This window comes from Pezoporus flaviventris, unplaced genomic scaffold, assembly GCF_033815535.1.
Source record: "Pezoporus flaviventris isolate CSIRO_AGI_PZ_B2104156 unplaced genomic scaffold, CSIRO_AGI_Pfla_v1 ptg000015l, whole genome shotgun sequence".
In the NCBI taxonomy this organism is placed as follows: Eukaryota; Metazoa; Chordata; class Aves; order Psittaciformes; family Psittacidae; genus Pezoporus; species Pezoporus flaviventris.
In genome coordinates this window covers 36,866,047-36,881,357 of record NW_026892563.1, presented here as the reverse complement: position 1 = coordinate 36,881,357, position 15,311 = coordinate 36,866,047, and the positions used below count along the sequence as shown (strand labels likewise).

The window sequence follows — 15,311 nt, the reverse complement described above, 5'->3', positions numbered from 1 at the left end:
TCATACTGGCAACTGACCAGTGGTTTTCATTTCAATACAGAATATATAGAAAGGCACATGATTCTATTTAGCGGGTGTATGTATAAGTCTAAGTCAATACATCTGGTTAAATAAAATATAAACATAGAATCACAGGATGGTTTGGGTTGGAAAGGACCTAAAGATCATCCAGTTCTACCCCCCTGCCACAGGCAGGGCCACCTTCCACTAGAGCAGGTTGCTCCCAGCCCCGTCCAACCTGGCCTTGAACACTGCCAGGGATGGGGCAGCCACAGCTTCCCTGGGCACCCTGTGCCAGTGCCTCACCACCCTCACAGGGAAGAATTTCTTCCTTATATCTAACATAAATCTCCCCATAACCAAGTCTGAACCTAACCATTCGATGATTCTATGAGAAGGGTTCAACTGCTTGTATGAACAGGGTTTGAATCCGCAGCCACTAGCTGGACAATGCCACAGTTCTTTGCAGGATCATAACACAGAGGCTGTGATTCCTAAGGAGGCACTACTGGATATGCTTTTGCAGTAGCTTTTCACATGACTTTCAGTAAGCAAATCACCCCATTCATTGCAGGTGTGTTAAGACCTGCTAGATGCTAGAAGCATCAAGTGCCCTTTAAGCCTGCAGGGAAGACGTTGAGGGTCATCTCCATCAGGTGCTCTGTCTAGAAAGTGGTGTCAAAGCAACTCACCTGTCAGCCCCCAGGACCTCAAAAAGCCTGGCAGGGTCAGGCAATGGGTCTTGCTGTGTTTTAGTGTCTGTAGGAAGGGTTATGGGGAGCTGCAGGGGTCTCTGTGCTGGTGCTTCCTGCCCTTCAATGTTTAGAGCTTGCATAGTGTTCTGTTGTTATGTTAAGGAGATGTAAAGAATCAGTTTATCTTTCCCAGGCTGCAGTCAAGCTAGAGAAATATGAAGGGTCTGGCTTGCAGCAGCTGTGTCAGATGCTTTCAGAAGTGCTTACAGGCTAGATTCTAAAACTGAGCTAGGGAAACAAAAGGGAAAGATACAAAAAGAACCCTAAGTGTTAGGTGCTGGGCTTGTGGAATGGAAGCAAGACACATCTGCCTGTGGAATGGAAGCAAGACACTTCAGCTCCCAGTGCCCTGTGTGGATCAGATGTTTCAGAAGAATAACAACCTGCAACTTTCTGCTGTCGTCCCTGGAGAAAGGAGGAAATCACGCCCCAGAAGTAGCGTATGGGGTGGGAATCTCCCTGTGCTGATCTGTATGAAGAAACAGTTTTAGCCTGTTACAGCCTTATGGAAGAGGAATAGGGAGTGGATCCTGTGGAGCATTGCTGTTGCTTGTGCTGTGTGTATTGATTGAGGGAACAGGTTTCTTCCGTATATTCATAGAGGCTCGTTTAGCCTGAGCTGGGACTCAGAGACTGTGTCTCTGTCTGCTTATGATTTATGACTTCAATCCAATTTATGGCCATTTACAAGAATGCTGAACTGGCTGTAAATCAGTAAAAGACCATAAAATACTCATGAGAACTGCTGAAATCATCTGGGTGAGCTTCCTTCCCACCCAGAGCAGCCAGATGAGGGCAGGAAGATGCAGCCCTCCCATCAAGCCCACTAGCAAATGATGGGGGGGGGAAAGGAGATGCAGTGCTCTGCGGGAGGAAAAGGTAAAGGCAGTAGATGCTTGTGTTCTGTGAACATACAGGAGTCGGATGAGCCATTGCCTGGGAAGCACAACAGCGATAACAGCAGCTCTGTAGGGCTTCCTCAGAAGAGCGTCATCTGAGTGCAAAGCTTAGTTGAAATCCATGGTTTCAGCCACCCAAGGGGAAGCAGTGAGTGAAGTCAATTTCAGTGTTCTACAACTGACTTTCGCTGCAGCAGTGTCTTATTATGTCACTGATTTTTGCGGATAGTTCATGGGCAACACAGACATAAACTTCCTGTCTGTTTTTATACTTACTAGCTACTCCAGTGAGAGATTTCTGGGGTACACTGGTTTGACCGTCACAAGTTAGAATTGCAGTCCTCAGGGACTTTGTAAGGTAAGTCTTTAACTGCCTTTCTTGCCTAAAGATCATGCTCGGAGTGTGAGGAAGCCCTCCAAGCAAGGGACCAGTTTGTGCCAAATTGCATGCTTACCCAAGCAGCATGAGATAATGCAGTGTGTTGCAGAGCCACTCAGGTATATCTATTAGGATTCAAATCCTATTTTTCCCTTGTTTGTGGACCGGATTTTCCCTTCCTACCCTAAAAATGCCAGGCAGCAGGTGGAATTTGATGTAAATGTTTGCAAGTCTCCTTTTTCCTTTTTGCTCTACTGTAAGTTGAGGATCAGACAACAGTGGAGCACAGGGCTAGAATGCACTGCAGGGGTCAGCAGATCTTGTTCTGCTCTTGCTTTCCCTAGCAGCAATGCAGTTGTAGAACAAGATTGGTAGACAATAAGTGAATGATCCAAGAGTAGTCACCCAAACTCTCACTCTGTAGCAGAGCACTTCCCAGTGCATGGTGATGTTCAGTTCTGTAACAAAGGATTAAAACCTGAAACCAGACTTCTCTGTGAAGAAAGGAAAGCTATTGTGAAATCCCACCTTGCCAGTGGGGAAACCAGGTTCTTGGGTGGAAGGGGAGCTCTGATGATGCTCTGTTTTTCTTTCCTTTCCTCCTGCTTTTCTTGGTGAGAAGAGGTCTAAACTTGCTCAGGTGCCTAGGCATTTAGATCCAGAAGGGGGTACAACCTTGTTTCTCCTGAGTAATGGGCTTTAAGGCATTGGATTCACCTGCTGAATGTCTGAGAAGTTTCAGCATGGTAACCAGCTGAGATAAGTCAATTTGCTTTGGTTTCTATTATGCTGGAAGGTAATAGAGAGGATAAGAGTGCCTAAGATACTCTACTGGCTCAAACATGAACGAGCAATAAAGAAAGCCTTCAGAAAACACATGGTGGGGTGATAGTCCTCTATATTCATCACCCACACTCATGGTCTTTCTCACATCATGATGATTGTGTGATGAGGATCCCCAGGTTAGGGGGCTCTTTGATACAGGGTGCTTGGTAAGAATGGCAAAAGAAGACTTTGTTTTCATTGACCTCAGTGCTATGGGTTAGCTCTGTGATAATTCCTGCCTCAAGTCCTGGGTGCTGCATTTGGACCACAGGCCAGAATAATCTAGGCTTGATTTAAAGATATCCCTGCAAGGAAGCCTCCCCACAAGCCTTGGCATGCTGTCCCAGAAGGTAATTACCCTTGCTGTTGAACATTTCTAGCCTGAATCTGCCAAAGAAGCATGGTGCTTCACCTCTGAGCTGGTGTTTCCAACTGGGCTGGCTCAGGAAGCTGCTCACCTCTGGGATACCACTGCTTTTTGCCAAGAGAAATGAACCTTGGCCAGTGCTGTGTCTCTTTCTTATATGCAGTGCCTTGTGGAGAGATAAGCGATTGTGCTGTCAACACAAGGGCTGTGAACCTGCAGTGCCCTGAGAATGAAATCCTGGCTCTGCTCTACCACGCATTCAAAACAACAGGAGAAAATAACTTCCACTTTCTTCACTTCTGTGGGCTCGGTCTCATGGACAATGATAAGGAGAAATTGCAACAGTCGAGTGGCGAGTGAGCAAGCAAGCCTGAAGAATGTCTCCTTTATCCCTCTGGCCAGCAAAGGCTTAAACAGCAGTGCTGATCACCTGGTTGATTGGAGAGGGCTAAATCCATGCCAGAAGAAACCCTGCTGACAGCAAGGGAAGGAGGGAAGCAAGATAACTTGCGATAAGCTGTGGAAAAGCTGGAAGGACTCTACACTTCCATGTTGAATGGGCTATCCTTTGCCCACCTCATGTAGGATGCAGGCCCTGGGTTGGTGCCTGCTGCTCTGTACATCATTCAGCTGGTGTAGATGCAACACTTGACGAGAGGTAAATTAGGTCAGCCTGAGCTATGAGGATTCTTTGCTATGGACTTGACTGGCCTCCTTCCAGGGTGCCCAGTTAAGCTCCTGACGTCCAGGTCCCGTTTTCTCCAGTCTCTTACCTACTTGACAAATAGTCTCCCATTATAATTGGGTATTTTTTTTCCCCCGAGGAGAATTTCCTCCCAAGGTTTTCCTTAAAGACAAGCCAGCAATGTCACTATCCCATGAGAGAAGCGCCCAAGGTTGCACATTTCCCTCTCACATATGTTTTCCTTTTTTTATCACAGGAATTGGGTAACCGTCATCTCACAGACCTACGTGTGCCCTTAATGCTCAATGGGAAGCTCAGCTTAGAATGAGGATACCTGAAAGCCAGTTATGTTATGAGTACATAACACTACTGTTAAAGGTTTGGTTACACTTAGGGATATACTACAGTAAATGGTCCTCTGTCAGTGGAATACTCAACCATGCCTCCCATTGCCTGATGTTTTAATTGAGGCTCTGCTGGTTTGCTCTTTTATTTTGGATTGACTCTTCCTAGATTTCTTTCTCTTGTCTTTCCCCACACCTCAGGGTTTTTTTTATCCCCAAGCATCTGTCAAAATTAACCCAAATTCACTTGGATACTCACAAGTGAAATTTTTCTTCTGCTCAAAAGTGTTACAAACTCTCTTCATAAGCTCAGGTTTGTGATATGGCAATTCCAGTGAGTTTGGAGAATTCCACACTTATTTCCTCTTGGTACCAAGAGAGCAAATACTATCTACTTGAACGAGATGCAGTTCAAAACATGTTCTGCAGCACTCAACTGTAGTTTTAAAGTCAAGCCTCACATAAAGCAAAAGTTTCTGTGAGCCAAAATGAGGTGCCCTGGAATGTTGAAGGCTTCCTTGTTTCAGCTCCTTTACTGATGCAAATATAGTAAATAATTTGCTGTATAGGTGTAAACTCCTGATCTTTCCCCCTGAGTTGGCTGTGTAGGACAAGGAAAGTTACTTTAAGTGAATGCACCAAGTCTGATTGTGATGCATGCACAGGAAACAGATTTGTTGAATGTGAAGAGGCAAACCTGCCATCTGATAGTAACTGGGCAGGTGGTGATTTGTGATTACTGTTCCCAAGTAGTTGAGAATTATGCACATCCTATTATGTTTGTTAACCCATCTGTCCTGCTTCCCTCCCACTCCCCCGCTTTTATTCTCTTCTCTAAAGCTCTTAACTCTTTCTGTAAGAGGTTGTCATTTAGTCTGTATTTGTACAACTAATATTGCTGAATTATGTCACCAGTGTATTCCCATGTACGTCACATCTTAGTGTGTCCTCCTTGGCCCTGACTGATTGTGAGCAAATATTCAGTCTTTGGAAGAGCTGATTTTTCTGTCACTTTGGTTGTACTGATTTGAGGAAGCAATCTGAATAGCTGGTTTGTTTTCCAGCTGAAGGCTATTTTGGAGTTACAGTTGTTCTTTGGGAGGCAGGCTTTGGGATTCAGTGGAGATATCTGAAAAGGAGATATCTTTGCACAGTGTTGATAATTGATGTGTAACAGGGGGCAGGGGGTGCTTGTGTGGGGAGCCATTTGTTTGGAATATGCTTGGGTAACCAGTTTTACTTACACTAGAAGCCAAACTTTAAGGTCCCATGTATCGACTACCTGTGGGCAGTAGTAAAAACATACGCTTATTCCAGTCTTTTGTTAACAATTCCCAATGCTACTATAGCAGTGGACCTACGATCAGAAAGATATGTGATAAAAGGCTGTGGATATGCAGCCTTTTATCTCTCATCATCTGGAAACCTGAGGTGGCTACTTATGTCAATGTGGATAGGGAGGCCCAGGAGAGAAATAAGGTCAAAGCTTATTCAAAACTAAAAGGGAATAACAGTGTAGGATACAGGAAAACGCAAGGCCCAGGATCCAGCCAGAATTAAAGAGACCAACTTTGTGCACAGTGTCTAAGCCATTAGGAACCAGCAGGGAAGAGCTCCTAAGGTAGGTTCAGACCTGGCACGAGGCAGCTCACAATTGGCTCAACTATGTGCTGGTGCAGATGGTGGCAGCTGCTGTTGTTGAGGTTTCCCCAGCCCACTCTTATTACCTGTTGCCAAATAGAGGGGTGGAAAGAAAAGCAGAAAGTGGTGTGGCTTTTCTAAGCCTCAGCCTTAAGCCAACCTCACCCAGTCATGATGCAGCAATTGGGAAATGGCACTCAGGGCAGTGCATGCAAATCGTCTGAAACAGGATCGGCTCTTTTCCATCATGCTCTTTTCCATTGATTTCCATGTTAGCTCTCATTTTTTTCCTTGCCTGTGTTTTCCCCTCAGTGTTTGACCTTTCCTCCCCAGTCCCCTGGCCTTTTCTATTCTAAGCCGATAAGAGGAAGCTCAGAGTTGATATGCAGGAATCCCTGGACACAGCTATTTTTTTCATCAGTAGTTAATTTTCCACTTCTTTTATTTCCTTTGAGATTCAATACATCTACTTTCATGCTTCTGTGATTCAGTTTGTGGAGGAGACAGACAAGGAAATGCTGAATAAATCTCTTGCCTTTTCTCTCTCTCAATCCTTTACTCCCATTCCTGCATTGCCCCCTCTCCCTGGCTATCCACTGCTGTTTTAACATCTGGGTTTTTTTTTTGCTCCCTTGGACTCCGGCTTAGGACAATTACAGATGCTGAGAGGGAAGTCAGAGATAGTCATGTTTGGTTGACTAGAAGCTGTTGTGGCTCCAGCCCTCCCAGGATTTCATTGTGTGCGTTTTAAAAAGCGACCACATAGCTTCACTCAGAAGCTTTCTCTGTCCTGCAGCATGCTAGTTCCTGAGAAGTATGCTGTGAAGGTTAGAATGTTCTCCATAAATACCATCCCTTTCAAGGCTTTCATCTTGATGATAGAAGGAAAAGTTTATTAGAGAGGAAAGGCTGCATGCTGTGGAAATGTATCTCCACCAGTAGAAAAATAGGAGGAGGGAGATGGGATTGAAAGGGAGGGGCAGAAGTAGGAGAGAAAATGATCAACATGCCTCTCCTGCAACATTAAGCTCAACCCTTTATGTCTAATTTATCACCTTCCCATATGCCCTGAAACTGAGTAAACACAGGTCCTTGGGCTACTACGTACCTACTATGTTCCCTGCTGTTCTTTTACTTGGTGCAGAGGCAACAGTTTTCTATTAGGAAATAGTCTGCTTAGTTTTTCTAACAGAGAAAATCACCATCTCATTACTGATAGAGGATTACTAGCTAGCTAAATGCTATTTTATACTAAACCCATGTTTGTAGCATCTGACTGTGTTAAAATAGCTGAAGTCGCAGGCTAACAGTACCTGTCATGTCTGAGGGGAACACGTGTTGATTTCTGAGCAACTGTCTAGTTGTGTGATTTTTAGGAGGCATGTCTGAGGGAGCACATATGGGCAAGGAACTGCCAAATGTGTTTCAAAGTCGTCTGGGAGAAGTCTGCTCAGCAGCCAGACAGGACTCAGACGCTGCATCCAAATAAAAGAAGCAAATATTATTCAGATTATTAACAGAACATGAGAAGATACAGGATTGTTTCACGCATGTGCTAGAAAGATTTGTGGATACAGTAGTCCAAATGTCCCTCTTTGGAGCCAATGATGATCAAGTCCACAGGGACAGCACAATATGGCAAAGATTAGCATTTGGGCTGCTCAAGAGCTAATAACTTCTCTCATATTTCTCTGATTTCTCTGGTGGTCAGACAGTCTAAGAGGTCAAAATGTAGTTGTTGAAGTGTTCGCTCAAGCTAATACAAACATAGCTGCTTTTTTAAGACCACAGAAAGGAAACTGTTCTTACCCACCAACTGGTAGGAATATTCACAGCAGTCTCCTACCTACCATAATGGGATGCTAATACTGTGTTTCATAACATAAAGCAATCTCTCATCTCTTTGAAGAGGAGTTCATGTCTGGTTTGGGTGAAATTTAACAGTGACTGCATTTGCAGGACAAAATCAATTTGTACGTGTGTGTATGTATATATATATATGTGTAATGGAAATAGGTATCACTTGAGATTGTGAGCTTCGTAAGAAGAGTAGCAAATCCTGGACTGGCAAGATGGGGACTGCTATGATTGACAGTAATGATGCTTCCACTCAGACAGATCTGGGATATCTCAATGCAAGATGAGTCCCAGGGATGAAAGAAATGCAACAAATCAACTGTGAGGTTTCATTGATAGTGATGTAGGGAAACTGAAAGTAAGCAAGAAGCAAGTATAACCTGACCAACCCAGCTAGGGTATTAAGATTCCTTACAAGCTTTTAAAGGATTGGACAAATTAGAGACATGCAGGCTTGCTTTAGGGTGTAGGAGTAACAAAGGGATGTTAGTTAGGTTAGCTTAAGGATGTAGGAATAATAGGATGTAATTTATATTGCTTAAGGATGTAGCAGAAGAAAGAAGATTTACATAGCATGGTTTAAGGCTCTAAAAGAAATAGGCTGAAATTAACCACATGAAAAAATTCCCTTAAGTCTTGCAGAATGGTTTTCCAAAGGAAGAAATGATAGTAGCATCAGACCAATTCTCTGAACTAGGCAAGTCACTTTAAGCTCCTGTAGCATCTGGTATGCAGAGGTGGAAACAGGAAAATATGATAATTAGCAGTCTTTGATTGATTTAGCCAGTATATGTTTACTAGTTTAGTTTCTGACCTTTAAGAGTCTTCTGTGTGATGTGTTTTTTTTTGCTGCATATGGTATGTAGTTATGTGTAATGTTACGGGTGAGAAATCAAGCACACAAAAGCCTAGAAAGTAAAGCAAGTGATGATTTCTCTTGTAACATTAACTTAACTGTGTTAAAAATATGTATCAAAGGCCTGTTGAAAAATTGGAAAGGGTTCAGATAGGAGCCCACTGGAATGATGCAAAGTTTGGAAATCTGCCTCAGAATGAAAGACTTAGGAAACTCAGTCTGTTTTAAAGAAGACTGAGAAGGATCATCACCATAGGCCCTGCTCACCTGTTTTGGAAGATTTCAGTTATTGTGGCAGAGAACAGGCTGACAAGACCTGATTTGCGCAAAAGAAGGGCAAGGAGTAAAGCATTCAATGGTGAGGATAACTTTCCGTTGGGATGGAACAACAGGAGAAATGATAACTTGCCCATGTATCAGATTTCCAAATTAAGACTGGCCTGTGGTCTGAAAGATTAATTGTAGCTCAGAAGCAGGCACTTCAATACAGAAATGTTTAGTTGAAGTTCAATGGTCATTGTTAGGTAATCAGTCAAAATCATAAGCATTTCTTCTACTCTTGATGTATGAATTTGTGCTTGCATAAAGCATATGGTAATTCAGGAATAATGTGGGTAGCTATCAAATTGGGAAGTTTTCTATTTTCTCACAAAGCTTGGCAACTGTTTTGTCTTCAGGGGTTAGGGGGAGAATGCACACACGAATATGTTCCTCCCTCAAGTCCTCTTTCCAGCACACCATTACTTCCAGAACCTGACATCAGTATTTCTCTTGCTCGAAATGTCTGTCCGGTCCATATGCAAGGACAGACATCGTCCTTACTGGAACTGAAAGACCATACTTTCACTTTCAGGACTTCCAGGAACATGTCCTGAAACAGAAGTAGTGATACACCTAGGGCCTGGGCTGTAAAGAATCTTCCACTGGGGACAGGACTGCTGCACAGCAGAAAGGTGTTTAATGTCTAGGAGGTGCTGTGCCTCAGGCACAGGGGATAGTTTGTATGAAATAGGCCACTGTATCTCTACAGAGTGGCTGCCACAGAAGGTAGAAGGAGCAGTGGTAAGAAAAAGGGGCTTGTTGTGTGAAAAAAAGCACAAGTACACCAGTGTTCATGCCGAGGTAGCGAAGCTGGACAAGTGGAATTGGAGGCGAGTTAGGGTACCACAAAGGAAGGATGTAAAATTTGAGTGGTTGAGAAATGATGCTGAAATACATTTTTCCATTAAGAAATAAGAAGGGTAAGTGAATGGGTGGGAAAAAGTAGGAGGTTGTTGAAGAGTGTTATTAAGGAAGTCGTGTTTTTCTACACAGAACTTGTCACTGAATTTAAAACACATTAGTCTCTCATTTCTCCCTCTGGGTCCTGTGTGCTTCCAAGGTCTCTGCTACCTCAGCAGGAACCTTTCCAAGTGCAGCTCATGCTCTGGGCCTTCAGAGGAGAGCAAAATCATTTTGCAAAATGTTCCTCTTCTATTAAGGCTCTGGCTTTCCTCTAGGTCTTTTACATAGAGATTCTTCCTTTTCCCACTCAGATTAGATGATGACCTGCACTGGAAAGAAATAAGTTTGGAGAAAGACATCCAGCAGTGGAGAGAAAGCCTGGACATACGCCTGTCAACAGGAGAAGTGAAAGATCACTTGTGGAAGGAAGGCAAGTGCTTTCAAAATAAGGGCTGTGCTTTTAACAAGAGATGAATGGGACACTTGGTCCTTGCAGCCTTCCTCAAGGGCTAAGTCCTCAGGCTAAGAGAAAATGGAAATTGCCTTTCCCCATTTCAAATGTCTCTCTCCTGTATTGGAATAAAAGGTTAAAATACAATTTTCACAGCAGCAGCTTGAGGCACTACAGGGATTCATGGGAACTCTAGTTTTGGGCATCATTTTTCTCCTGCCTGCCATTCTGTCTTCTGATGCCTGTCCCATAACTCCAAGGACTAGCAGCTGGTGTTGCTCTTGGGCTGAGTCTGATCAGTCTGGCTGTCTTTACTCTGATGGATAACTCCTGGACCCATTTAAACTAGCTACCATTAATGCTTTGGACCTGTCATAGACATGCACAGTGATTTGGGAGACTTCTATCATCCTTCATTTTTGTTTTTAAAGCAGAGTCCCTAATTTTAAGATAGAAATGGTACTGTCTGTCACATTTATCCCTTTTTGGCAGTGGTCTGTAAATTAACGTATAAGAATATGATCTCTTATCCCAAGGCCATTTCTACTTTCCTTACAAGCTCTCTCTGCTGCAGAGGGACAGAATATGCCCAGCAGCTGAGCCAAGAGGGATGGTATGATTCCCTCCTCTCCTTTTAAAAGAAATAAAAGACACATCATAGGGGTCCAGAGGAGGAGGGAGAAGGCTGTTTTTTCACTAGCACAGAAGGATTGGCATGTGAAATAAGCTGCCAGGGCAAAAAGCTGCTGTTTCTGGGTGATAAGCCACCCAGCTAGTCAATTGGGACGGTGTCCTGGAGAATAAAGGCCTTTCTAGTTTGGCATGCTGAGAGTCAGGGTGATGAAACAGCTGGCAGACTTATTAACAAGCCCGTGCCATACTCAACCAGAGCTGGCAGGACTGTAAGAAGTAAGACTGGTGTGTATATAAAAAGTATAGGTCCTTCTGTAGGGAAGAGAGGACTGGGGGGCGGGGGGCTTGGTAGAACACAGAGTTGAGAAGAGGAAAGCTGAGTGTACCTATGGGGAAGTGAATGGGAGTGGAGAGGAAGTATGCGGTAAGATGGGATAAAACTTTACTGCAAGTGCAGGTGGTGTCAGTGTAAAGGCAAAATAGGAAACATTCCCTTAGCTGTGACTAAATATTCTCAGTAAGGTATGCAGCTCCATTCCCTGCTTCCTTGGTTACTCATTGGTACCACCTCCACATGACTCTGCTTTGCTCATAGAGCTCCTTTCCCTGTTGGTGAGGAGGCAAAGGAGGATCTCGGTCTCTCCCTGCCCTGGTGGTGCTCTCACCTTCTCTGCCTGTATCTCATTTGAGTGCAGCTATAGGACACCCTGCAAATGCAAATGTCACAACCCCTTGTCAGAAGAGACTCATATTCCTTAATGTGCCTGCTCCAGAATTACTACCTTTGGATTGAATCCTAAAGGCTTTATTCATTCAAAATTTTCAGCATCTTGGAATGATGTTTTGCCTGAGTAGCAAACTGCAGGATTTTGCCCATTTTTCATCTTAAGTAATTCTACAGAAATGACATTATTTAGAGTGCTCAGCCATGGCTTGCATACATCCCTACCAGAGCTGTGATTTTTAGCTACTCTTACCAAGGAGTCGTACCAGAGGATGGTAAACTTGTGGAGGGGAAGTCTCCACAGGAAAATAAGAATCTGCAGAATGGTGATGGATTTTTCCTGCATACAGTGGGCAGGTAATCCATGAGGCAGTCAGGCAAATAGCAACATGGACATAAATTTGAATGTATTTTTCTTTGCTTCTGACAGGAATCCTTGTATTTACAGTATTAGATGAGTTTTCTGAATGCAGTTAGGTTGGAAGGAATCTGCAGTGCCTTCCCTATCTGAATGGATGTGTAGCTTAAATCCTTTAGTCAGCTGGAGAATTACCAAAGGAAGTGAGACATGGACTTTGATAGCTCTGTATCCTGCCTTGAACAAAGGGCAACATTTACTATTTCAGCAGAAATTGCAAGAACATGGAATAATCTACCAAAAAGACAGTTGCTGCTTGACTGGTGAAAGAGTTATGTGAACTAGTAAAAATGTCATCTCCTCTCTAACCTGAATGGGGGTGCTTTTACTGGCAACATCTAATATCCTTGTAATTTACTTGATCCTTGGCTTTGTCCAGCAGCGAGTTCCAGAGATAATACAGTGAGAGCTGGCTTTTTTCATATCAGCTAAAAATCTTATACTTGTGAACTACTGAGAGCATCAGGGACTTGGTAAGAGATGAAGGCTGTGATACACCAGTTTGCTCTGATTGTCTTTCTTGGTGGCTAGCCCCAGGAAAGGTGAGAAGTGGCTGATTATTCCCTTAGCTCCAGTGGTTAAGGGCTTAGGGCAAAAGGGTCAGCCCTTGACAAGCAAGTGTTATCACTGCTTGTGCTAGCTGCAGCCTACAATAGCTGCACTTGTGCAAGTGAGATGTCTGGCAGGTCTGTACATAGGTTGCAGCAAGAGACCTGGCAACTGGGAGGCCCAGTAAAGGAGGAACTTTCATATTACACTGATTTACTGCAAACTACCAGGATGCAACAGTAAACTCTTTCACTCTTTTCACATTACTCTTATTTATTCTTAACATCCAATACTTTGGCTGTCATTCTTTAATCAGGATTTCTTCTAGACCTGTCTGAATTGCTTGGGGAAAACCCTGGGTAAATATTGTTATTAGTTAAGTAATAAGACACAACAGGGTGTGAAATATTACCCTATAACTCATGCCTACTCTATAGCAGTATGTTGAGTGGCACAAGGCCAAATGGCTTTGTGTGTTATATTTTTAGTTAAATCAAATTAAAAAGACACCAGCGAAGTGTCTGTGGCTGTTTAAAACATGGCCATGATGGTAGGGGGAAGAAGGGAGAAGCTTAATTTAATAAAGTTGTGCTGTCAATTGCTCACTTTTCAATTTAGTGAACGGTGAAAAGTACTAAGTGAAGAGCCCAGGAGATAGGTGTCCTTCATTTGTCTAAAGGACAGATTGGACAGAAGCAGCAGCAGCATGAGCTCTGCCATCATTCCTTGGCAGCAGGCTTGCATGTTCCACCTCTGGTGGCTTAAAAGGGTCCATTTGCAAGATCCCATTCAAACTTTGCTCACTCCAAGTGAGCTGCTGTTAACTGTGGCTTAATAAGGTGCTTCCAGGGCCATAAGTTGCCTTGGGGGCATATGGAAAATTGGACGACTGATCGAGGCTACCACTTGTAAAAACCACCAGGCAGGTTTTCTACTGATGACTTGAGATTCCAGCCAGTTCCCTGGACCAGACTCAGCCTCTGTATAAGTCAGATGGTGTTGTCTCATTTGTGCTCAAATGGCAGGGAAAAGCCATCCTTAAATGAGTTAGCACGGAGGCCAGTGTTGTACGCTAAAGGACCTGTGTTAACTGTTTTCTAACTTGTTGGGCATTAGGAGTCACATCTACAACCCTCTTTTCTAATTCAGCTTTATATACCACAGCATGCAGTCTCAGCCTCACAGGATGGGGTGCTTTGGCTGAGGTTGTCAGGGCTGCACTTTGACTGCAGAGAAGAACTGGCCTTCTCTGAGTTCTCACTTCTGTTTTAGTTTAGAATGACCTTTTGATGAGTAAACGGGTCCCTATCTCTTGCTCTATTTCATAGCCCATTTGCTAGGGGCAGGAGGCTGTTTCCAGGAAGCAGCAAGTGCCTCCTGTGTTGGCTAAATAGTGTATGGGGCTTTTCAGGAACAAACGCTTTGCACTGCAAGGAAATTATTACATTTTCCAATGATCTCTCTTTTTTTTGGTTGCAGAGAGCTGCTGTTGTGTCCCTTACCCAAGGCCCATTAGCTACCTAGCAGCTTCAGATTCAGACAGTCAGGCTAGAAATGTAGAGAACCATATAAAAAGATGCTCATTAATCCTTATTTGGTTCCTCCCATAGGCATTTTCCTTACATGCCCAGCATTTCTCACATCCTGGACTCCCTATGCAACAGGAGGCTTCAATTTGCTTTAGCCTTTAAAGATCCAAGCGGGTTTTATTTGTGGAGCTTGCTGTGCTGCTTATTCTCTGATGGGGGGGGGGGGGGGGGGGAATCTAGCCTAGTAAGACTAGAGAAGGCAAGTAGCCTTGATTTTTCCCTTTCCCATAGAAAATACCTTTCTGTACAAAAGAATATGAAGGCTAAAAACGTGCTTCCTCATTGTGGTTTAAGCCTGGGACAATTCCCAGAGCAATACAGTGGCCTTTGCATGTGCTCACGTGTGTACGTTGGCTTGTAGTTAGCACAGAGATACATCAATATTCCTGATGACAATAAATACAGCTATTAGGATGAGTTGAGAGCTTATCTTAATTGGGTAACAGATGAGCAGGCGTATGTTGCTGTTGAATCCATCAGCATTAACTGGGCAGAGGTAAGTTTGATCAATACTGACACTTGAGTGCATGGGTAGCCACTGGAAAATATTAATTTACAATCATGACCGGCACCTCTCATTAACCAGAAATGTGTTAACCCTAATTGGTTCAACAGGCCCCTGCTGCACCGCATTGTGCTGCTCACAGTCTGTCTTCTAGTGCCTGAGCCAGAGTTTTCTACTGATGAGAACTCAATGCTCAAGTTTGTGCTTTGTGTGGCCAGGCTGGCAGCTGTACTGCAGCATCCGTCAGGCCAGGAAGGTATCCAGTGCACACCCACCTGGGTATACAGCCCATATGTCTGTGTAGACATGGAGAACTACCTATTTGTGTGTTCATACCTTATGGACTACTTGAATAGGAGCAAAGCTGAGTAGGAGAGTCACTGATTTATACCATCTGCAAGTCTGTGCCACAAATCCATAAGCATTCATATGCCTTTATGTCTGTGCATTAACTTGGTGGTTGCATGCGGAGTTGGACTGAGTACACTTGTGGTAGCATTATGTTGGCCTCAACGCTGTCAGGGTATGTAAACAACACTGCTCTTAATGGCAAAACTGTATATAAATGTGTGTGTGTGTGTGTATGGAATACTTATGAGGGTGTGTGAAA

At 43.7% G+C, this 15,311-nt stretch overlaps 1 long non-coding RNA gene across 1 annotated transcript; it reads left to right on the top strand.

Annotated features, from left to right (window-relative positions):
- Nucleotides 1-656: 656 nt before the first annotated feature.
- LOC133269178 (uncharacterized) lies at nucleotides 657-3,721 on the top strand. Its single transcript, XR_009743357.1, has 3 exons — nucleotides 657-749; nucleotides 1,943-2,016; nucleotides 3,389-3,721. It is a non-coding gene; the product is annotated as an uncharacterized LOC133269178 (long non-coding RNA).
- Nucleotides 3,722-15,311: the final 11,590 nt, after the last annotated feature.